The sequence below is a fragment of the Patella vulgata genome, chromosome 2 (assembly GCF_932274485.2).
Source record: "Patella vulgata chromosome 2, xgPatVulg1.2, whole genome shotgun sequence".
Lineage (NCBI taxonomy): Eukaryota > Metazoa > Mollusca > Gastropoda > Patellidae > Patella > Patella vulgata.
In genome coordinates, this window is record NC_065880.2 from 84180022 (window position 1) to 84204620 (window position 24599).

At 39.6% G+C, this 24599-nt stretch overlaps 2 long non-coding RNA genes across 2 annotated transcripts; both read left to right on the top strand.

The window, feature by feature from the left end:
- The first annotated feature begins 416 nt into the window (after window positions 1–416).
- On the top strand, window positions 417–3042 carry LOC126812177 (uncharacterized). The gene is made up of 3 exons (XR_007675844.2): window positions 417–465; window positions 2045–2132; window positions 2907–3042. It is a non-coding gene; the product is annotated as an uncharacterized LOC126812177 (long non-coding RNA).
- Window positions 3043–18998: 15956 nt separating this feature from the next.
- On the top strand, window positions 18999–21093 carry LOC126812185 (uncharacterized). The gene is made up of 4 exons (XR_007675854.2): window positions 18999–19059; window positions 19709–19756; window positions 20573–20660; window positions 20962–21093. It is a non-coding gene; the product is annotated as an uncharacterized LOC126812185 (long non-coding RNA).
- The last annotated feature ends 3506 nt before the right edge of the window (window positions 21094–24599 follow it).

Genomic DNA, 24599 nt, shown 5'->3' on the forward strand with positions numbered 1-24599 from the left:
CCGGATTCCTTTAACATTAATTAGGCCAATTTTTCTAACCCAAAAAGTTATATATTTAGCTGAATATTTCCCATGGACAGGCAAATTTAATTGATGCCAGGCATCGGTGCACTAATATCATGTCCAACAGTAGATTTAACAAGTATAGCTGATACTACCTACGTGCTTGCTAATTGAGGTCAGATCGGATAGATATAACAGTGATGAGGTGACCCGGTACAATATACGATCTAGAATTTTTTTATCAATTATTCTGACATTTTAGATCAATAAATATGTTTTTTGGTTGGCCGCATATCGGTTTGTAGTCGTAACTTGCCCCAGAGATAGGAACGCGAAATGATGAATGAATATCCAATCTAATCTTATTTCATTTCATGGTGAATTAAATTTCATTTATGATATTTATTTTTGCAGTGCCTGTGCGTCAGTGTACTATATACTGAAGCTAGCGACCCATGTGCGGTAAGATTCTATATATTTAATTCATTATCTTGTATTTTAACAGGGGGTTGGATGGCCGAATAGTTAGCACGTGCGCGCCTGTATCATACCGCCTGTCATTGAGTTAAGTGGCGGGGTTTCGATTCCCCGGCGTATGCCCGTCTTCATTAGCCCAGGTTAGGAGCAGAACAGTAGGACGTTAAACCCCATTTCATTTCATTTCATTTACCTGTAACAGCTGGCCTTATTTGATTTCCTCCCGCAAGCGAATTATTGACATAAAATTGAACCATGTGTTAGTCCCGAAATGACCTAGTTAGTGTCGAGTGGACCTCGAGGAAATCAAATAAAGCCATTTGTTACAGGTAAATGAAATGAAATGAAATGGGGTTTAACGTCCTACTATTCTGCTCCTAACCTGGGCTAATGAAGACGGGCATACGCCAAACAGTGTGCTATGAGGTTATTTTGCCCGGGCAGCGGCGCTACGACCTACTCTTATATCGAATTCCAACTGCCAAGGGATTTTTTACGTGCACGCCAATGTGTACACGGGACCTCAGTTTTTCGTCCCATCCGAACGACTAGACAGCTGTCCTAGTCAGGCCCCCTATCCTGCATCACTGACAAGGGGAAACCACGCCGGAAAATCTGAATGAACTGTTACAGGTTCTTTATATATTTTTTTTATTTTCCTTCTCTTAATATGCTTTATATGGCCAATGAAAACACGCTAAAAATAACATTGTATAATCTAATTTTAAACTAAACGATAAAAGTCGGTATTTTCAATATCTGATAGCTGGCTAAATCTAAAAAATAAGGCCAGCTCAATTTTTGTCAAGGTCACTGAGATGTAAATAGGGTTTGGGTAAGCATTGGGGCTAGGTCCGTTTACATCTCGTGAGCTTTGACGAAAAATTGAGCTGGCATTATCATTTAGCACTAACCATGATAGATCGTGAAAATCGTGGTTAGTTACCAAACTGACACACCGGCTGTGTCGTTATGAAGGTAACTGTCATCCATTGTAAACAAACACTGCATGACACGTGCTATATAATACTACTATTCTATCCAACGAATTTCTTAGCGAATTCAACAACAGCCACCTAGGCCATTACAGAAAAACACCTATTACAGCACAAACAACAGACCATGATCGACACTTAGACTAATAATGATAGAGGACAGCATTTGTACTTAGGAATGAACATGGCTGAAACTATTTGAGTAACAATTTAATTAAAAAATTATTCATTACACTGGTAAGCTGATACCGTTGATTTAGAAACTTGGGTCTTTTAGAGAACCCGGAGAAACCCCACGAGGTTGGACAGGCGACCCTACTCCTTGTCACATAAAACCGGGGTATTCTAAACCCCGCCAGTTGACTCAATGACAGGCCGTATGATACAGTGCGCACGTGCTAACCATTCGCCCCCCCCCCCTCGATCAATATAAGTAAGATGCCTATTTGTCACGGTCAGTCGTTTTCTGAGCGTGGGTCAGGAAAAGTTGAGTTCTGATTTTCTTTAAAAAAAACCATAAATTAATTTGTAGCTTTACTAACATATCATTTTGTAAATATACTCTACAGACTATGAAATGTTCTCCAGGAAAAACTTGTCGTTTAATGGAGGTTTCCTGCTTTACATCCCCATGTCCACCATCACCAACATGTGTTGGTAGGTATACAGTGTAACTTTAGACAATTAGAACCACAGTGTTACTATGTAAATATGTATAAAAATAGTCTGGCGTCCATCTCTATGCGGGGGGGTTGGAATCCCCGGTGGTACGTGACAAGGAGTAGGGTCGCCTGTCCAACCTCGTGGGTTTACTCCGGGTCCTCCCACTGCTAAAGACCCCTACGCGCAAGCGAATTATTGAAATAAAATTAAAACCATATGTTAGTCCCGAAATGACCTAGTTTGTGTCGACTGGACGTTAAACCCCATTTCTCTCTCCATCTATGCAATGACATTATTTATGAATAGTCCCAAGACGTGCGAAAAGTACTTTATAATGTTATTAAAGCAGTATTGAAATCGGTTTGTGTCGGATATACATATCCAAAAAATATTAGCACAACCGTAAAGCTGCAGTACTTTGTTTCACGGTAAACGATGAAAAGATAAAAGGTATGCCGACACTAAAAGATTTCAACACTGGTTTAATAACTCAGACCTCCAGGGCAACGAGCTAACAAATACACATTTATGTTGGAGAGGTGAATACGAGACAGAGCATACAACGTAGTATAGTCGTTCGGATGGGACAAAAAGCCGAGGTCTCATGTACATATTGGCGTGTACGTAAAAGAACACTTTGCAGTTGAAATTCGATATTTCCCTCATAGCCCACTGTATGACGTATGCCCGTCCCCATTAGCACAGTCGGGGCAGAATAGTAGGACGTTAAACCCCATTTCACTTATTTGATCTACTTTCGTTTTGCAGACTCCGCCATCCCTACAACTCAAGGTGCTTGTAAAATAAATCTACCAGTCATAAACGCTGACAGCAAACAGTTGTTTTGTGGACGCGGACCATCACGTGTTCGATGCCCAGACGGGACCTCTTGCGCCGTCCACCCAACTGACATGTATGCAGTGTGTTGTTACACCGGATAAATTATTGTTTTAAAAATAAAAAAAAGAATTTTGTTGTTTGTTTTTGATGGTGCTTATAGAAAACTTATAACAACGTGCAAGTAGAAGTCACGACAAAATGAAATGAAATGGTGGGGTTTAACGTCCAACTGTTCTGCTCCTATACTGGGCTAATGAAGACGGGCATACGCCATACAGTGTGCTATGAGGGAAATTTTGCCCGGGCAGCGGCACTATCGCCTACTCTTATATCGAATTCCAACAGCCAAGGGATATTTTACGTGCATTCCAATGTATACACGGGACCTCGGTTTTTCGTCTCATTCGAAGGACTAGACAGCTGTCCTTGTCAGACCCTCCGTTCTGCACCACTGACAAGGGGAAACCACGTCGGAAAATCCACGACAAAATGTAAGGCGCCAGTATGCACACCAAGCAAAAATGAAATTAGAACAGTAACAAGCTGTTACCATGCACGATACGCCATAATCCATGAAGTTAAGACCCGCTACATAAGGAACCGAGATCTTTATGATATAAACCTATATTTCAAGTTTCGTCAAAATCGGATGATCTCTAGTCGAGGTTTCACAGCCTTGGTATTACCTACTATCTGTTTACAGGGAGCGGCCATTTCGCTCCGATTTTCATGAAATTCGAACATTACCGTCATTATGGTGTATTGGTGATATATTTGAATGGTTTTCAAATAGGATAAAAAATTTGGACCTCTCTATAGGGTCCACAAGCTAAAAATGTTATAATCTTTTCGTACAATCAGGTCAGGAAGTTACGTTTCGATATGCGCCAATATTAGCGACTTATCAGTTTGACTTGCCTTGTCACACCTGAATAAGTACAATTCGCGTAAACAAATGGTCTGTGGACACAGTATTCAGACTTGGGCTTGCCTCTTGTTTCGGAGACCTTCTTTCTGGTGATATACCCACTGCAGTGACCGGTGCCATTTCGTTCGACTTGCCTGCGTTCTTGTTTTGCTTAAAAAACGTTAATTATTGTACCTAAATCTGCTAGATCGAAAAAGTACTTTCTCACAAAGGGTGTATGTTTATCAAGCAGGGGGGAGTCGAATGCTTTTAAATTTACAACAAAATTCAGTATGTTCAGCAGGGGTCACTGGGAAACCGATACTATTCAGTCCAGCGTATTCAGCGTTATTTTTTTTTTATACACATTGAATATCAAATTTTCGTTTGAAAAATCGGATAAAAGCATTCGGTTTAATTTTGATAATAATCGTCTAATTTACTACCGTTTAATTTCCCATTCTATTATAAGCGTCCCACCAAAAGCTGATTAAAAGTAGTCCAATTACCCAAGGTGTTCAATTTTGTTGACATATATCCAATTTCAATTGCGGTGTTCAGACATCAACGATGTGCTTAGTTGTGCGTCGTCGTTCACTTTTGCCACCAAATGTTTATTTTAACGTATGATGTGCAAACACTGACAACAGGTTCATTAATGCAGTTGGGTTAGTTTTTCTGATTTAATGTTTAGATTTTATTGCCAGGTTTTAGAAAATAAGACGCGTTTTAGTAAAATGAAATGAAATGAAAGTGTGCTATGGGGGAAGTTTTGCCCCGACAGCGGCACTACGGCCTACTCTTATATCCAATTCCAACTGTCAAGGGATTCTTTACGTACACGCCAATATGTATACGGGACCTCGGTTTTTCGTCCCATCCGAACGACTAGAAGCTGTCCTTGGCAGGCCCTCCGTCCTGCATCACTGACAAGTGGGAACCACGCCGCAAAATCTGGATGTTTTATCCCTCATTGGCCGAGAGAGTTCATCGGGATTTTTCAACGTTGTTCACCCTTGTCAGAGGTACCCGACGGAGGGCTGACAAGGATAGTTGTCTAGTTGTTCGGATGGGACGAAAAACTAAGGTCCCGTGTATTCATTTGCATGCATGTAAAAGATTTCTTGGTAGTTGGAATTCGGTGTAAGAGTAGGCCATAGTGCTGCTGCCCGGGCAAAACTGCCCTCATAGCACACTGTATCGTGTATGCCCGTCTTCATTAGCCCAATAAAGGAGCAGAATAGTAGGACGTTAAACCCCATTTCATTTCCTCGTTTTGAAATCAGCTTTATTTGTTCCGAGCCACACTGATACTCTGTAGTAGCTCTACATATCAGAACCATGTCTACTGGTACACAACATTAAACTTTCTATCCATTTAACATCTATCTGTACATAATCATTCTAGATACCCACCCATTTAACATCGATCCATTCATAATATGACCACCAGATTATGTGTAAATCAAGGCTATTATGATATTGCTAATATATTATAATACTTACATGGTCATGTATCATTCTTTCGCTTTCCTCTCTTCTAACCACTATATTTTCAATGTCCACTTCTGATTTACTGAGCGCCATGGAAAACTTAGTTTTTCGTATAACAAAATGATCCTGTAAACATATCTTGTTTATTTTGCTTCTTATTGTGAACAATATTCAAATGGGAACACATCAATAACAACACATTTGTACACTTTACAAATGTTTAATCTGTAATCATCGGTACAAAGTCAGAGGGGTCAAAACCATAAGTGCGACACAGATGTCAGTAGCGCGTGTGTCCTCCACGGGCTTTTACGCATGTGTGCAGCGACGTCGCATGGAATTTACCAATGTTTGAAAGAAGGCCTGGGACAAGAGCAGCTTCTAAAGCATCTGTGGTCTCAGATACAGACGGCGTCCAATCTCATCCCAGACATGTTCTATCGGTGCCATGTCCGGAGACATGGCTGGCCAGTACAAGATATTGATGTTGTTAGCAGCCAGGTAGTCCATACTAAAAAGGGCGGTATGCGGACGTGCATTATCCCTATGGAAGTGCTGAAGTTGTGGGTGCGCTCGAAACATCGGAACAACAATTGGTTGCAAGACATCATCACGCTAGGCTACAGCATTAACGCGACCCCTGCAAATATGTAGGGCGGTCCGAAGATGAAATGTGAAGCCTCCCCACACCATTACACTTCCCCCCCCCCCCCTATCGATTCGTTTCGAAGACGCAGCAGTCTGCAAGACGTTCCCCAAGACGTCTCCACACACGTGATAAAGATGAAAGCCACTCTCATCACTGAAGAGCACACTTTGCCAGTCTACTCTTCTCCATGTATGATGTCCTTAAGCCCATATCAAACGCCGCTGACGGTGATGATCCCCGAGGATAGCTCCAACATAAGGTCGTCGTGCACGGAGTCCTACTTCTCTTAGACGACGTCTTACTGGTCCTTGTCTTCCGACGACTGCTGCACCTGTTCGAGTCGCTGGGGGGAATCTGTCACGCAGATGAGTGACCCGGATGTAGCGGTCTTGAGCCTGGGTTGTAACGCGTTGTGGGTCAGGACGTTGACGGTCACGTGTTGATCCAGTAACTCGAACACGTTCCACCAACCTTACAATAGTGGACTGATGACAATTGAAGTGTCTGGCAATAGCATGTTTATACATTTATTAAAGAATCCAATAATCTCAATCCGAAATGAACAGATGTGATTTTGTTAAAGAGGTGTTTGCGGCAAAGACAATCGAGCACACCGTTAGTAAAACGGCGATTACCTGTTATGTAATTTGTCGATTTTTGATGTATTGTGTAGCTTATTGTGTTAATGTGGGAATTACCGTTTTGTTAATTGATAATATTATGGCGAACATCTATGGGTATGCATTTTTTAAAATAATGTTTTACCTTTTCTAATACCTGCTTAATTTGTTAATAATCTAATAACAATCAACCTAAAATTTAACAGATTGGCTAAATGCTTCTTGGGAAATTAAACGGTTCATCTAATAGTTAAACACTGTAGATAAATAAACGGGGCGTTGATTTATCCACGCCTCTCGAAAAATTAAACGGTTCATCTAATGAATAAACAAATGATTTTTAGCATTTATCAAACGATAATTTGAAAGTTAAGTATGTATACTTTCTCAGTTTAAAAGCCCTAAAGTACACGGTGCTAGATCTACAGTGTGCTATCTAATGCCTTGAAAGGAAACAAATGCGATAGTATTTTAAAGAAGGCTATGTTGGTAAGACGCTAGCTCGCTAGCCTGGAGATCGGGTATTCGATCCCTGCATTGGCCGAGAAAGTTCATCCAGATTTTCCGGCGTGGTTCTCCCTTGTCAGTGATGCAGGACGGAGGGGCTGACAAGGAAAGCTGTCTAGTCGTTCGGATGGGACGAAAAACCGAGGTCCCGTGTACACATTGCGTGCACGTAAAAGATCCCTTGGCAGTTGGAATTCGATATAAGAGTAGGACGTAGTGCCGCTGTCCGGGCAAAATTTCCCTCATAGCACACTGTATGGCGTATGCCCGTCTTCATTAGCCCAGGTTAGGAGCAGAACAGTAGGACGTTAAACCCCATTTCATTTCATTTCATTTCGTTGGTGTAATGCCTGGGGTAAAATTAATTATATTTCCCTGGTTAGTTCTTTCTACACCCATAACATATAGACCTATAAGGTGTGGATTTGCCTGAGGCTTGATTTAGTATTCCCATTGAAAATGTCATTTCGTCTAACAGCTCATCCCAGTTGTTGGTCTCCTCGTTTACCAATCTTGTCTTTAAAAGTTTCTTCTTTCTTTCATCTAACCAATGCGTTTGTGGGTAGTAGGCGCTGGTTATCGAATGTTTGGTTCCAAATTTCTTAACACTTCTACATTGACCTATGACATAATGGTCAAATGAAATGAAATGGGGTTTAACGTCCTACTGTTCTGCTCCTATGCTGGGCTAATGAAAACGGGCATACGCCATACAGAGTGCTATGAGGGAAATTTTGCCCGGGCAGCGGCACTATCGCCTACTCTTATATCGAATTCCAACTGCCAAGGGATCTTTTACGTGCATTCCAATGTATACACGGGACCTCGGTTTTTCGTCTCATCCGAAGGACTAGACAGCTGTCCTTGTCGAAATAATGGTCAAACAACCCGTTATAAGGATGGCTTGTAAAGAGTATGACTGCCATCTGTAAATAGCAATAATTATCAAATTGGTCCTTAAATACCATGGACTATATTTTACAAACAATTAATATTTTCTTACATGCTTGTGCTGTTTAACATTTAATGTAACAAGTAAATATTTTAATAACTTTAAGACATTTAGGTCAGTAGACATTACATATTTTCTAATGAACACCACATCGCGATGTATCGCTTGGCTTATACACATTGCAATCTGTCGAAACTCAACCGCGAAACAATTTCTCAACCATAATCAGATAATGGAGCTCCCCATCTGAAAACAAAATTACAACAGACATATTAACACCAAATAAATCACGTTGCTGACATTAAGTAGTCGTTTTTAAGACAATGTAATTTACAATTAAAATATGTCTCCCAGTAAACATACATTATGCAAGAGCTAAATCTGCCTATTGCAGGTCCTTCTTTAGGCCTGAAATGATTTCTAAATTTTTTATTAGACATTAATTAACTTATCCAGGCCATAATCAACTCTCGATGGCATCGGATTTCCTGATAATAAATAGATTAGAAAAGTTCAGCCATATTTTGATTTAAGCTAAAAATGAAGGAGCAAGACTTAGCTTCGAACAACCAGTACGGTGGTTGAAATTATTACACACGTCTTGTCTAACCTTCAAAGGCTAAAATCTTCAATCGCAATAGAGTAATTTGAAGTAAATTTTCAAATTATCCATTTTACATTATCTATTTACGAACTATTATAGCAATAATGGTCAGCTTTTTATCAGACTTACATAATGTATCTTTAATTTATGTGAATTAACATATCAAAAGTTCAATAAATATACCTGCATATAAATTGCTTGATCGCACTGCAAACGACACTGACCTACTTACACTCCAAAGGGAAGAGGTCAACAAACTTTATAATATATTTGGTTAATGTCATGTATTTATTGTAATTGGAAGTGGTCCTGGAAATGCAAATGCTATTCAGATTTTTAGAATGTCTATTAGTTTTTAGGCTTTATATACAGATGCACATAAACAATATTTGATAAGTTGGCTTTATATGGAAAAGCATAACTGCGACTTCACACTAATCTAAGAGGAATCCCTTACGCAAATGAAGTGATGACGCTATGGATGGTACTAGACTGAGACGTGTTCGAAATGGTAAATTGATATCTGAAGTGTTCATTTCTACGACACTTCAATAATCACTTCAAATTTACAATGAAATAAAAAAGGCAGAAATGATAATGAAGTGAGGATGAAGCCATATCAAATATGAAAATTAAGCTTCCACGAAGGTATTTTTCTTATCCACAATCATGTGCTAATAAGGTGTTTTCCTCACCTCAACCCAGTGTTTTACTCACTTTCAACAGAGCGCTTATCCACATTTCAACCCAGTGCCAACAGGTGAGTTTCTCTCACTAAAACCCAGTGCTTATTTTATTACATTCCTGCTTGGTGCTTGAGCTTCATATGTGACCCTTTTCGCTGTAAACGCTAAATTAAGGTTTACACACTCTTCAGATTCACAATGTTTTATCATATTCACAATGTTAGTGCTTTGAACACACGCACACGCACTATTCAATCCACTAGGCGCTAGAAAAATGTTCTCACTTTGGAGTGTTAATGATAGCGACTAAAAAAACAAGTTTTCACTTTGGAATTAAAAACTGACACAGATGCACATTGTCGGATATTTACTGGAAGTGAATTTCAAATAATTGATGGGCTGTATCGAAAAGTTCTGGATCCAAAAGATTTCAAATTATAGTCGGGAACACCCAATAATAAGTTTCCCTTCTGATCTTATTGGTCGCTTAGGTTGATACAGTGATACTAGTTTTTGAAGGTAACCTGGTGCAGATATGTTATCGATCGATAGGTTAACATAAGATTTTAAAGTTGATCCTTTCTCGAACACGAAGCCAATGTAATTTCTTTACGGCTGGGGCGATGGTTGGTCTTGATTTAGTCTTTGTGGCAATGTAAGCAGCGCGGTTTTGTAATCTTTGGAGTATTGAAATCTGCTCGTTTGTAATACCAGTTAGTACCAAATTACAATAGTCTATTCTGGACAGGACGAAGGATCGAGCTAAGGTTGCAGCAGTGTCTTCTGTTAATAGATAACGAATGAACCCTATCCTTCGGAGATGGTAATGACATATTTAACAGATGTTGTTCATATGGTTTTCAAAACTGAGACGAGAATTCCGAAATTTCTTACAGTTCTAGACACAGGAATTTCGGCGTTTCCAATATTGATCGATCGAGCAGAAAATCGTTTTGTTTTTTTTTCATTGTTCGGTTAAAGCATATTGGATGACGTCCATTTTTTGACATTATCGAGACACCCTTCCAGATTCTTGATGACGGCATTTTGATCGATCGGAAGTGGCTTGAAGCTGTCAAGGAGCTGAGAATCACCATGATCATAAAAATGATACAGCAGATTGTGATCATGAATAAGTTTACCTAACGTCTTTGTATACATTGTGAAGATTATCGGGCCCAAAACGAATCCTTGGGGAACACCACATAATTGTAGTTTGACTTGATGAGGAGTTGTTAACTTCAACATACTGAAATCGTCCAGTGAGATAGGATGAAAGCCATTTTAGAATGGATCCAGTTAGTCCATAATCTGATGACAGTCGATCCAGTAGGTTGCCGTGGTCAGTAGTATCGAAAGCTGTTGATAAATCCAAAAGGACCAACTGCAGGTTTGACTACTGCAGTTTAAAACATTCCAGTACTATTCCAGACTGAAAACTCGTGTTTAAGTATAGTAATAATGGGCAAAATTGCATCCAGAATTTTAAGCAGGAAATGTATCAAAATATAGTTTTTAACATACCAGATAGGGCACATATACATCCAGTATCCTTTTTAACACATTCCCAATGTTATTCTAGATTTGTAACACATTTTAATGTTTTTACACATTCCTCCCAATGTGATTCTAATTTTTAACATATTTACAGTGTTAATCTGCCACAGTATTCCTGGCCTTTGCTTTGTACCTGTATGTCGATATTTTATTATGGGCGGCGACTTGTAATTTTGGGTCGGCTGTTTTTGTTTCCGTCTTTGTAAAATAAACGGTCATTTAGAGAGAATAAAATATTTTTTTTTTTTTTGAAACGGAGTTGAGTTGGCTGGATAGCTGGGGTGGCCGAGAAAGTTCATCCCGATTTTCCGGCGTGGTTTCCCCTTCTCAGTGATGCAGGAAGGAGGGCCTGACAAGGACAGCTGTCTAGTCGTTCGGATGGGACGAAAAACCGAGGTCCCGTGTACACATTGGCGTGCACGTAAAAGATCCATTGGCAGTTGGAATTCGATATAAGTGTAGGCCTTAGCGCCGCTGCCCGGGCAAAATTTCCCTCATAGCACACTGTATGGCGTATGCCCGTCTTCATTAGCCCAGGTTAGGAGTAGGACGTTAAACCCCATTTCCTTTCATTTGGATAGCTGGAGAAGTAAACCCGATACACAACAGAAAAGGAGGGAATTGAAGAACTGATAATGATATTCATATTTTAATATATATACACGTTTAAGTAAAACAATAATATACAACACAATATGACCACTCCTTATAAAATTTGAAGAAGGTCCAATATGTCATACTGATCGCACCCTGTCCATATACACATTGTTACAAATGTCAGTCAAGTCGTTCACAAGCAAAGTCGTCCCGCAAAAAATCTGGTTAAGTGGTCCACACGACTTAGTTTACTTTCGGGACACATCAGGTATTCTTAATTAGTATAGTTTTTCATAGTAAATCATTTTATTCCATAAATAACAATTTCATTAATATAACAAGTTCATTAATATACTCAGCCAAATTAAAAACTTGACACTGGTGAATTTCAACAATTTTTTTTTTCGGGTAAGTCAAATAAATTTTAAAGTGTTTCTAACGATAGTAAGTAGTAAGAGGCCTTTAATTTCATAAAATTGTAAAGTCACGTGGATCACGTGAATTTTGAGCATATAAAGATGAAAAACCTGAAAAACACGTGTAAACACAAACTCGTGAGGTCAATCGATGCAAGTTTGCTTAAACTGAACCCGCACACGTAACTTGAACTGAAAAAACAAATTAAAATTGTTATTTTCATCTTTGTTAGGAAATGCCGCGCCTTTCAAATGTAGAACGTCTACGTGCTATAGGTAGGCTCTATGCTGGTCAGTCTGTGGTCACTGTTGCAAGAGCCTTTAATTGTTCACGCCAGACAATAATTAATCTTAGAATGAGAGTGCTTCAAACTGGAACTATTGCCGACCGCCCAAGGGCGGGAGCGCCACGTGTGACATCACTCCAGGAAGAGCAAGCAATACGATTACGTCATCTTAGAAACAGATTTGTCACTGCAACCTCCACAAGTAGGGAGATGTTTGGTGGAAGGGTAACTGCACAAACTGTTCGAAATCGCTTGCAGGCTGCTGGTCTTCGAGCTTGGAGGCCCTATAATGGACCACAAGACACATAAGATTTACTCAAAGACAGTGGAATTCGGTTGTCTTTAGTGACGAATCTCGATTCACTTTGAGATTTGCCGATGGCAGGGTCCGAGTGTACCGCAGACGAGGTGAACGTTACGCTCAAGTATGCGTCAGATATGTTGACCGATTTGGTGGCGGCAGCGTCATGGTTTGGGGTTCTTTTTGTGCACATGGGCGTTCTCCTCTTGTTGTTGTCCAAGGGAACTTAAATGCTGTCCAGTACAGGGATCAGATTTTGCAACCTGTTCTTCTTCCGTTTATGCAGAGACATGGGCCTGGACTAACGTTTCAACAAGACAATGCTCGACCCCATACAGCAATTGCTACCCAGAATTTTTTAAGAAATGCCGGTGTCCAAGTCCTGGATTAGCCGTCGCTTAGCCCCGACCTTAATCCTATTGAACACATCTGGGACGAACTGGGTCGACGTGTTCGTCAGCAAGTGAATCCACCACTGACGTTGCAGGACCTTCAACATACTTTTGCTGTGCAGTGGTGACGTCTTCCTCGGGTAGTGTTTACTAATGTTCTGAGATCCATGAGAAGACGTTGTGTGGCAGTACGAGACGCTAGAGGAGGTCACAACCGTTACTAAACACTTTATTCCGATTGTACTGTGACATCACGAACGTTATCAATGTCAAGGACTTTCGGCGAGACGTATTCTTGCTTTCTGTTGATGTCAAGGTCGTCTGTGCACAACATAACACTAAAATAGTTGCCTTAAACCAAATATTAAAAATCTAGTCCCAAAAATCCCGAGTGTCAAGTTTTTAATTTGTCTGAGTATACAACAAGCCCCATGCACAAATGAATTTCTACACCGCAACCAAACGACCCACGTCCTTTAAAAGCCCCGATACACTTTTTTCCCCCTGTTCATACAATTCCCATATTTTAAAGATTTTCCCTACTATTGTCTCAAATTTCTTCCTTTGTCGCCGCTTTAATTTATTTTCCGATACCAGTCTTTGTTGTCGCTCTGCAGTTTTCGATTCGTCGTGTAAAAGTTTGATGAGTAGATAGAATTAAAGATTATTTCTCGCGGCCTTGTGATTTATTCTGCGATGCCATCCCTCGACGTCGTTGTTAGTTCTAATTGGTTGTAAAAATACACACCAGTTTTCGACGTCCCAGGAATCGACCCATGTCCTCTGAATGTACGAAAACAATTCTCTCAGTAATTCTGTTGTTGCATATTTTTCCTGTAGTTTTAAGAACGCAGGTGAGATGTGCTCTGCCGGAAGAAAGGGGAGTGCGAAGATCTTCCGTATAATGCGATATACAGCGTCCTTTTCCTTATAAGCCCGTTCTAAGCCGAGTTCCACCACCTTTTTGTAGACGGCCTGGCACCAGTGGAAATTGCAGCCTCGAATACGGATATCTGGAAATACGCTGAGGAATCCACCCCACACACCCCTTTCAAAATCCACCACAGCACATCTCAACTTGAGGTTATCGGCAGACATTTCCCGTATGGCCTCGAACACCTAAAATGACAAAAATATCAATATTTCATACTTTATTTGACAAAAATATCAATATTTTATATGACTTAATATTTAATTTCAGTATTTGACTTTATATGACAAAAATATCAATATTTTATGACTTAATATCATTATTTAATATCATTTTTTAATTTCAGTATTTGACTATATGAAGTAAGTGTTTGACTAGTAAAGTAAGTAATTTACCTTTGTATAATCCCGTGTTCGACGTTTCGACATCAAGCAGTACAGCAGAGGTAACTGCTTGATGTCATCCCCTGACCGGACAAACCCATGGAGTGAAAACAGTTGAGTGAATGGCTTTTTCACGGCTTTGAAGGTGGCATCCATATACCATGTTTTAGTCTCTTTCAATAAAACCAGCTGTTTGTCTGTTGCAAAAATTATATGTCTATATTTCCCCACCCAGATATCCCGCCTGAAAAACCTCTTCTTGTAACTAAAAATGAATAAATTATTGCAACCGAAAAAATGAATAAATTATTGTAACCGAAAAAATGAATAAATTATTGTAACCGAAAAAATGAATAAATGGCAATTGTAAATTTCATGTAAATTATTGTAACTGAAAATTTCATCGTAAACATACCACAAACTCTAAATCAACAGGGTCTGCAGGTCTCATCTTTTGTCTGCATCGGTTTGCCGTCCTCACTAAGTTTTCGGGCTTTTTCAATCCAGCCAAAGGGGTGGTGTCATTAATGTGCTCAGCCATCACGTCCTCCACAATTGCCGACGCCGACCGAAACAAATCAACCTTGGCCTTTTGTATGATGCAAGCCAGGTTTACACGGGTGTATATGACTGTGACGGCCAAGCTCATAGTTGCCCCCCCCCCCTTTCCGTGACAGTAGCTGCACATTTTAATCGTTAGTTTCTCACGCTGCATGACCAGTAGGTTGTTTCTCCCCTGGCCATAATCTTTGTATAAGAATAGCCACCGCTTTCCACCAGCATCACACCCTTCCGGAATGCCGGAGCTCTATGTACCAGAGTATCGTCTGCTGCCACGGCATCACCTATAGACCTGAAAACAAGAATACATTGATATAAACTTACATATAAAATAATACCAATTAAATACTAGTTGCCACGGGATCACCTATAGCACCCATTGTTACTACTGGCAAATTGTTACTACAGGCAATTCTAGTAAATCTTATTTACAAGAAACTACTAATCTGACAAAAGTAAATAAATAACTTACTAAATATGGCGGTCATTACACGATTTCCTTCATTCGCTTCAGAAATTGTCCCCTGGATCAACTGGTCGCGTTTAAAAATATATTCCCACTCCAGCACATCCATTCATGGGAATTTCCTTTGACGACTTCTCATTTTATTGCTAAAGTCAATGGCGTTTACCGTCCACATGTAAACACGCCTTCTTCTATTCACTTCAGAAATTGTCCCCTGGATCAACTGTTCGCGTGTAAAACAAATTCCCCATTAAATATCTCAATCCAGCACATCCATTCCATATATGGGAGCATCCTCTGATGTACTTCTCACTTTATTACTGTAAAGTCAATGACGTTTGCCGTCACCATGTAAACACGAATTCCTCTATTCCCTTCAGAAATTGTCCCAAGGATCAACGGTTCGCGTGTCAAAAATGTCCCTATTAGATACCTCACTCCAGCACGCCCATTCATGGGAGCATCCTCTGATTTATTTCTCACTTATTGCTCAAGTCAACGGCACTCCCATACCACGCTCGACCATCTGGAATAATTAAACAATTTCTTTTGTTGCAGTTGGTTCTTCGGCTATATTTATTCAAAAAAAAACCTGTGATTTGATGATATATTTAGACTAAAAACATATTAAAACTATATATTTAGACTAAAAACATATTCAAACAATTCTGCTTCAAATCCTTCTCAAAATATTGCAATTGCCAAGGAATACCCTTACTATAAAAACAATCGATCAAAAGAGGTCATGTTTGTGTCGCGTGACTTACCTAGCAACTAGAGCGAAGTCGAAGGAGAATTCATTGCATACACAAGACGATGTTAATCGCTAACTATTTATTACAAATATCGAAGCCTAATTAAATTCTCGTATTATCCCCTGCCCAATTTTTTTCAGTGGATTTTAACTCGGAAACTGTTGTACGTCTAACTCTTCATAAAGTTTATCAACATGTACATCAATCTCCGCGTGCGACCTTTGACGTCCATCACAGCTGGATTCTATTATAAACGTGCGATTCCGTACCCTTTGAATAGAAATTAGAGTTCCGATATTGTAGTTAAAAGTATAATTCATTCAAGTGACGACTAGACGATTGTCCGCGAATAAAGGCTTGAATTTCCGAATAACACGCCTAGTTATTTTCTAGTAATTGGATTGGTGGATGTTTAAAACATCCAGAGAAAACTAGAGCCTTGGTCATTGATTGGTTAAAAACCAATCTTGCCTAACTCAATCATTCAAGTGTCATATTGAGTATTTATATTGCCTCTAGTTAATCCCACTGTATTGTTTGAAATGTCTTACGCGTCACCATTAATTATACTTAAAACCAATCTAAAACGACATACAATACAGAACTCTTCTAGTGTCTCAATATTCTTATATATATCAACGTCTGCAAAGAAATGTTACTTTAGTTTTATAATAAAATACGCAATTTAAATCTTATTAATTAAATACGTATGCAAATTATATGAAAATATACACTACAACACTGTACGGTCTACATCCGAGTCAACAAGTAAATGTTGCGAACACAAATCAAACCGATTGTGTGAAAACTTCCCTTTTAGAATCCCTGCTTTAACACAAGTAGTGTAGATCGCATTCTCGTCGCGGACGATGATTATTCCCAGAATATTACGTGGATCACCACGGCCCCTGTCACTCTTGAGGATAGATGGAGCACCAACAAGACGAAAAATATCCAGAAGATGATGGGCAACCCCAGTAGCACGCTTTGATGCGTTAATGCTCGTAGAATAACGAACTTGGTCGGGTGGTCTTTATAGACCATATCAATAAGATAAATTTGTCCGCGCGAGGCGAATTCCTCTGTGAGAATGGGACGTACCACCACACTCTTAGTCCTTGGGAGCGTGTACTTCTTCTGACATTCCTGGACGTAAGACTTGAAAATTTCAAGAACCTCGCGAGTGATGTTGGCATACAGTTTATGTATTGCACAACAGATCTGAAGAGCTGAGGTCATTCCAGAAAGCTTTATCTATAGAATAATCCTCCTAAATGATAATGGGGGGGGGGGGCGAATGGTTAGCACGTGCGCGCTGTATCATAAAGCCTGTCATTGAGTCAACTGGCGTGGTTTCGAATTCTCGGTTGTACGTGACAAGGAGTAGGGTCGCCTGTCCAAGCGAAGTCTTGAAATAAAAAATTAAACCATATGTTAGTCCCGAATTGACCTAGTATGTGTCAAGTGGACGTTAAACAACAACTATCTCTCTCTCTCTCTCTCTCTCTCTCTCTCTTCTAAATGATATGGTTGCTTACTGCAATCGTAGTTTTTCAAAATTCCATATAAACAGTAAGATGATAATCTGATATTGAATATTGTGAACTGATACACTTTCAATGATAGTACATGTCTCCAAGGTAAGATTCTAGATCAGGGTGTGGTCTGATTTGTGGGTGGTATGCTGAATGTGTTGACGATAGCCATCGGAGGATACATATTTTATAATCTTTATGGAATTTGCACATTATGGTTTATCATAATGCATTGTTCCTCAATATACCCAACACAAAACGTCCCAATTACACAATTTGCACAAACTAATCCATATAGTGTTACACAACAGCCTGCCAAGTAAAACTTTAAAACTTAATGCACTTCATGAGATATTATCCTGAAACTCAGAGAGATATTTCATGTGCAGCTCAGCTAGGGTGCCATCTTGTATACAGATTCTAGATGAAGCACATAGGATGAACAATGAAAGATTTTAGGCTCAAATCTTATATAAGTAAGACTTGAAAAAAGGTCAAAATGGATTTAACAGTCATAATTATATCATATACGTACACTAAGACATTAAAGAGAATCGAACAAAACAATGAAGAAGGTGATATGCCCATAGAAGTTCATCCAGTGGACAGTCAAGGCGCGAGAAAGACAGAAATGGGGTTTAACGTCCACTCGACACAAACTAGTAAACTTCCTGTAGACTGCAAGGGATGGGCCCTGTAGACTGGGATGGGCCCTGTAGACTGGGATGGGCCCTGTAGACTGGGATGGACGTGGAGTCATTCTTGCTCTTGTACATTGATTGGCTTTTTTTATACGTCCACATTCATAATGTGGCCGTATATTGACAGTTGGAATTCGATAGAAGAGTAGACTGTAGGGCCGCTGTGCGGGCAAAATTGCCCTTATAGTAGCAAATATGGCATACGCCCGTCTTCATTAGCCCAGTCGGGGCAGAACAGCCCTCCCTCCTACTAGTCCTACACACGTCGGAAAATCCCGATGAACTTTTTCAGTCAATGCAGGGATCGAACACGTATTCACTCAAGACCAAAATCAACACCTTTCTGTCCTGCCTATTATCATTAGCCCAGATCGGAGTAGACCAGTAGGACATTAAACCCCATTTCATTTCATTTTATCTCATCTGTCTGCCTGACCTGTCGTTCTGGAAATAGTTTTGAAATATTAAAGTACCGTTAAAGTCTCACTGAGAATCTGAATGAACCCTTTCTAAAATCATTTGGATAGTAGATTTTAAAAATCTGATTATTTTACCCACTCGAAAGTACTCTGTTACCCGACGTTTCTTAAATTACTTAAAACTGTAGTTCATAAAAATATCTGATATCTACAATTTTTAAGACCACCTACATCAGCGTTATCTCTGTCTATATAATAGAACCTTTAAAAGTTTTTACTCTTATCAGTTCTGCTGTCCTGTATTGCACACATTAACTCTTCAAAGCTCAAGAAAATGAAATATCTAGTATATACTATATTGGTAAGTAATAAGAATATTTTGGATTTAATTCATACCTTAAAAACTATTGTAATTAACAGGTGGTTCATTATTGACTGAAAATAATTTACCGTCGCTTAAATGATCTTTAGGGGGAGGGGGCAGTTATTGTGTATACTCATATATTTCTGTAATTTCTTTTATTTTGTCTCGAATATTTTCCGACGTGGTTTCCCCTTGTCAGTGGTGCAGAACGGATGGTCTGACAAGGACAGCTGTCTAGTCCTTCGGATGAGACGAAAAACCGAGGTCCCTTGTATACATTGGAATGCACGTAAAGATCCCTTGGCTGTTGGAATTCGATATAATAGTAGGCGATAGTGCCGCTGCCCGGACAAAATTTCTCTCATAGCACACTGTATGGCGTATGCCCGTCTTCATTAGCCCAGTATAGGAGCAGAACAGTAGGACGTTAAACCCCATTTCATTTTGTCTCGAATATTTTCATCATATGTTTGGCGCAATATAGCCCGGTTGGAGCTGACGTGCTATAAAATCACATTTCATTCATTCATTCATTCATCCATGTGTATACTCCGGTGTTTGCGAACTGGATCATCGGCTCATCCGTGAACTCTTTAAAGTGAGCACTGTGTACATTGTTAATCCTAATTAACATTTTATTTTTCAGTGTCTGTGCATCAGTGCACTTTGTACAGAAGCTGGCGATCCGTGTGAGGTAAGAATCTTGCCATTATTTCAAATACGCAGCAGTAATTCTGGGGTTTCTTCTATTTAATTCTTTTGTATTCAGAATATCTGTACACGTATTTGACCAATTTGAATCTGAGTTTATCTAGTTTTTCTGATACGAAGTTTAATTTCACTGGTACTGTCGAAGGGTTAAATTGAGGTGTATTCACTGGTTGTATGCGGGAGGTGGTATTCAACATCCACAAGCTGATCCGCCACCAACTGTAGAGGGTCGGGTCTAAATATTAAGACCACCTGCAGATTTCGTCAAGATCGCGAGATGTAAATAGGGTTACGTCATTTGGTTGTTGACGAAATTGTCGCTTAGGGCTGGGGTTAAGGTTGGGGTTTGCGCTAGCCCTGTTCAGATCTCGTGACCTTGACGAAATCTACAGGTGGCTTTAATAATGAGATGTATTATCGATAGAATCATTTAGAGTAGTATCATGTTGTTAGTGCTAAATCTAACATTAGTGGAATTCAGAAAGAAAAGATGTTTCCCCAATAAACGTGTGATATTTCTTTACTTTGTTTTGGATAGTACAAACACTAGAGAGGTGGCTACATGTGGGGATAGTGCCGTTAAAATTGGATAGTTGAGCTTTATTTCGTTCAATTCTCGAGTCTTTTTACACGTATACTATGTCAAAAGTAAGCATTTGAATGGGCTTATCTATCTCTAGGCTAACCTTTAAATACATTTACACGCACGAACAATTAAAACCTCCTGAGATTACTATCGGGATACTAAAATCTAAACATCTGTTATATCACACAATAATACAGTATTGTCTCTTCACAGACTACAGAATGTTCTCCCGGAAAAACTTGCCGTCTTATGAAGGTTGCCTGTATTAAAAAGTCTTGTCCACCTGTTGCAAAATGTGTTTGTACGTATACAGTATTCTATTTTAAGAGAGAGAGAATTTAACGTCCACTCGACACAAACTAGGTCATTTAGGAACTAACACATGGTTCAATTTCATTCTAATAATACGATTGCATATTTCACCCACGAGGTTGGGTAGCGATCCTACCCCTTGACACATACGAGCGGGGAATCAAACCCAACCCACTTGAATCACTAACAGACCTTATTGTGGAAAGCACATGCTTTAAACCCCGGGATCATTCCATTTTAATATTTTGTTGAACTTGAATAATCTAACCTATTTGATCTTTTGTTTACAGCCGCAAGCCTACATGCTATTCAGGACGCCTGTCAAATAAATCTACCAATAATAGGTACTGACTTCAAACAGTTGTATTGTGGACTTGGTGCCAGTTTTGGTGTTTGTCCAGATCAAACTTATTGTTACGTAGAACCGCGCGATGCGTATGCAGTTTGCTGTTACACTGGCTAATTTGTACATCTATGCACTTTAAAGTGGGTCTATGATATTTTCACATTAATGGGTCTATGACATTTTCACATTAAAAGTAAATATGCACCAATCCTCAGCATTATTAAGTATTGGGAAGCAATAATGCGATAAATCTGAATGCAAGGGTATCAACACAACTAAAAGATCGACTAAAACGAGGGACATGGGGTGCATATCTCATGTCCAACCGTACAACACTGACTACCGCTCTGGCTGTCTTAATGAAGAATGGATTGAATACATCATACTACGTCATCATCGGAAATGTCACGTGAGGATCAATCCCTTTCTTGGGGACTCACTCGCAATGGCTTTATTCTCGATTATCCATGTACCCCGGATATTTAAATCTCGGCCATCCGATGTCCCACAGAATTGATTTTAGGCTTGTCATGTTAATAAATTTAAGAGAGGTACAACTGAACAATATTAAGTGGGCGTTGCAAATGAGAAACTATATTCCCACAGTTACCAGAAAGTCTAGTAGTATGAGGGTCAGGGTACGGTGGGAATTATACTAGCAGAATGCCCGGCTTCGCTCGGGGGTCATAACCCCGAAACAAGAAGTGGCAGACTAACGTAACCTGGTCTATGTTACTCCCCGGTCCGAGCTACCCCTATACCCCAAATTTCAGACTCGGGGCTGACCTAGTGTAGCCGCCAACCCCGAACAGACCGGGGGTCATAACCCCGAAACCGGAAGTGGTAGACTAACGCCACCTGGCCTATGTTACTCCCCGGTCCGAGCTACCCCTATACCCTATAGCTGACTCGGGGCAGGCCTAGTGTAGCCGACAACCCCGAACAGACAGACAAACGACAGTCACAAATATTAGTATATAGATAGATAGATAGATGTAAAGCAGATTATTGGGATACAGACATTTTACAGTTTGATAATAGGCGTTTGCCATGGTTTAAATTTAAAACATCAGTTTACCTGTGTGTGAAAAAGAAAAAACTTCTCAACTTTGATTACGTATTTAATAAAAGGGGCTTAACGTCAACTTGACACATACTAGGTCATTTCGGGACTAAAATATGTTAAAATTTTATTTCAATAATTCGCTTACACGTGGAATACCATCAACATGTCCGATAATTCTTTAAGTTCATCATCTTTCGGCAAATTTGTGTCCTATTTTACATTATGACTTGTTTTTGAATATTATGACTTGTTTTTGAATTCTTGATTGATTAATTATATTCATCACTTTAGATTTTAGTTTGACTGATCATATGTTTTATTAGTGTACAATAGAACGTTGACAATTTTCGATTGGTTCTTTTGCCCTTCTGGGATTTACAGTTTCGCAGTAGTTTTCACCGCAGCTGAGACAAAGGTCAAATTCTTCTGGGATATATTCAACATCTTTATGTATTACGAATTTGGTTGAGTATGAATTGGGTTGGGTATACGTGAATTGGGCTCGGTATGATAGTACATGAATTGGGTTGGGTATGATAGTAACGTGAATTGGGTTGGGTATGATAATTTGGTTAAGCCTGCTCCGATTTCACAGATGCGATGGAGAGATTTTAGTTGGGTTTCGACATGCAATTTTCAGAATTCGTGTAGAGACATCCATCATAAGTTCAACTTCAACACCATACAGCGTTTCGGGGGTCATGCTAAGATGGGGCAGGATGGCGGGGGTGCTCCTAATAATGCAGATTAATTGTAAATGGTTCTAATAGACCCACTTAACATTTAAAATCATAATGTAACATCCAACTTGCAGTGTCTTGTGTGACTGTTATATAAAACATGAATAGAACAATACGGTTTTTCCGATTTTCAACTTATTGAAAAGACAACGCTTAATCCATAAAAGACGTTATGTAATAAACAAAATTGTTCCCACATCACTTCCAAATTTCCGAAAATAATTTCGAAATTTAAAAACAAAATTATTAACAGTGTCGAGAATGACCCCGAAGTCGGTCACGAAAGTACCCAGGCAAACAAATTTTGATGGATGCAAAAATCTCACAAACGGTATTGTAAAAAGGTCAATAACATTATGAATGACACCAAAACCCGCAAACGACTGAATGGCTGAATGGAGTCTTCGCTATACGCATATTTCATGGCGCATGCGTGACTCCCTTAACCCGGCTGTTTCTCAAAGACATAAGATCAAAACATTTCCGTTGCCAGTCTTTAAATCAATTATTGCAAATTACTAGACTTTTTAAAAGAGACAAATTTTTATCGTCAGTTTTAATTGTATATATGTATCACGTTGTCTTTCTTTTTTAATTGTTTGTGTACATGAAATTGTGTTTTTTATTTTTAATTATTTAATATACTGTGATATTTGCTTTTATTTGTGTACATGAATTCCTTGTGATATTATTTAGTTTGTCTCGTACTTTGCACCATTTGTCTGGCGCAATATAGCCCGGTTGGAGTTGACGTGCCATAAAACTATATTGCATTCATTAACCCGGGGGGATCACGTGGCTAAGTGGGTAAGACGCTAGCTCGCTAGCCTGGAGGTCGGGTGTTCGATCCCTGCATTGGCCGAGAAAGTTCATCCAGATTTTCCGGCGTGGTTCTCCCTTGTCAGTGATGCAGGACGGAGGGCTTGACAAGGAAAAATGTCTAGTCGTTCGGATGGGACGAAAAACCGAGGTCCCGTGTACACATTGGCGTGCACGTAAAAGATCCCTTGGCAGTTGGAATTCGATATAAGAGTAGGCCGTAGTGCCGCTCTCCGGGCAAAATTTCCCTCATAGCACACTGTATGGCGTATGCCCGTCTTCATTAGCCCAGGTTAGGAGCAGAACAGTAGGACGTTAAACCCCATTTCATTTAATTTTCATTTCCCTCATAGCACACTGTATGGCGTATGCCTGGCTTTATTAGCCCAGGTTAGGAGCAGAACAGTAGGACGTTAAACCCCATTTCATTTCATTTCATTTCATTTCATTTCATTAACCCGGCTGATGCAGAAATATAAGACGTTAAACCCCATTTCATTTGAGTAAGATGCTGGCTCGCTAAAGAGGAGGGGTTGGGTGGGTGGATGGCCGAATGGTTAGCGTGTGCGCGATGTATTATAAAGTCTGTCATTGAGTCAACTGGCGTGGTTTTGATCCCACGATTGTACGTGACAAGGAGTGAGGTCGCCTGTCCAACCTCGTGGGTTTTCTCCGGGTCCTCCGATTTCCCCCCACTGCTGAAGACCCCTACGCGTAAGCGAATTATTGAAATAAAATTGAACCATGTCTTAGTCCCGAAATGACCTAGTTTGTGTCGAGTGGACGTTAAACCCCATTTCTCTCTCTTTTTAATCCACCGTTGCTTAGAAACGCCCTGGTTTATTTGTTACATCTTTGGCTTCAAATGCAATCAAATCTCGGCCAGTAGAACGTTGTTGACTATATCGAACAAAAAAAGATTGTATAATTCGTATATTTATGTGTTTGTTATATAAG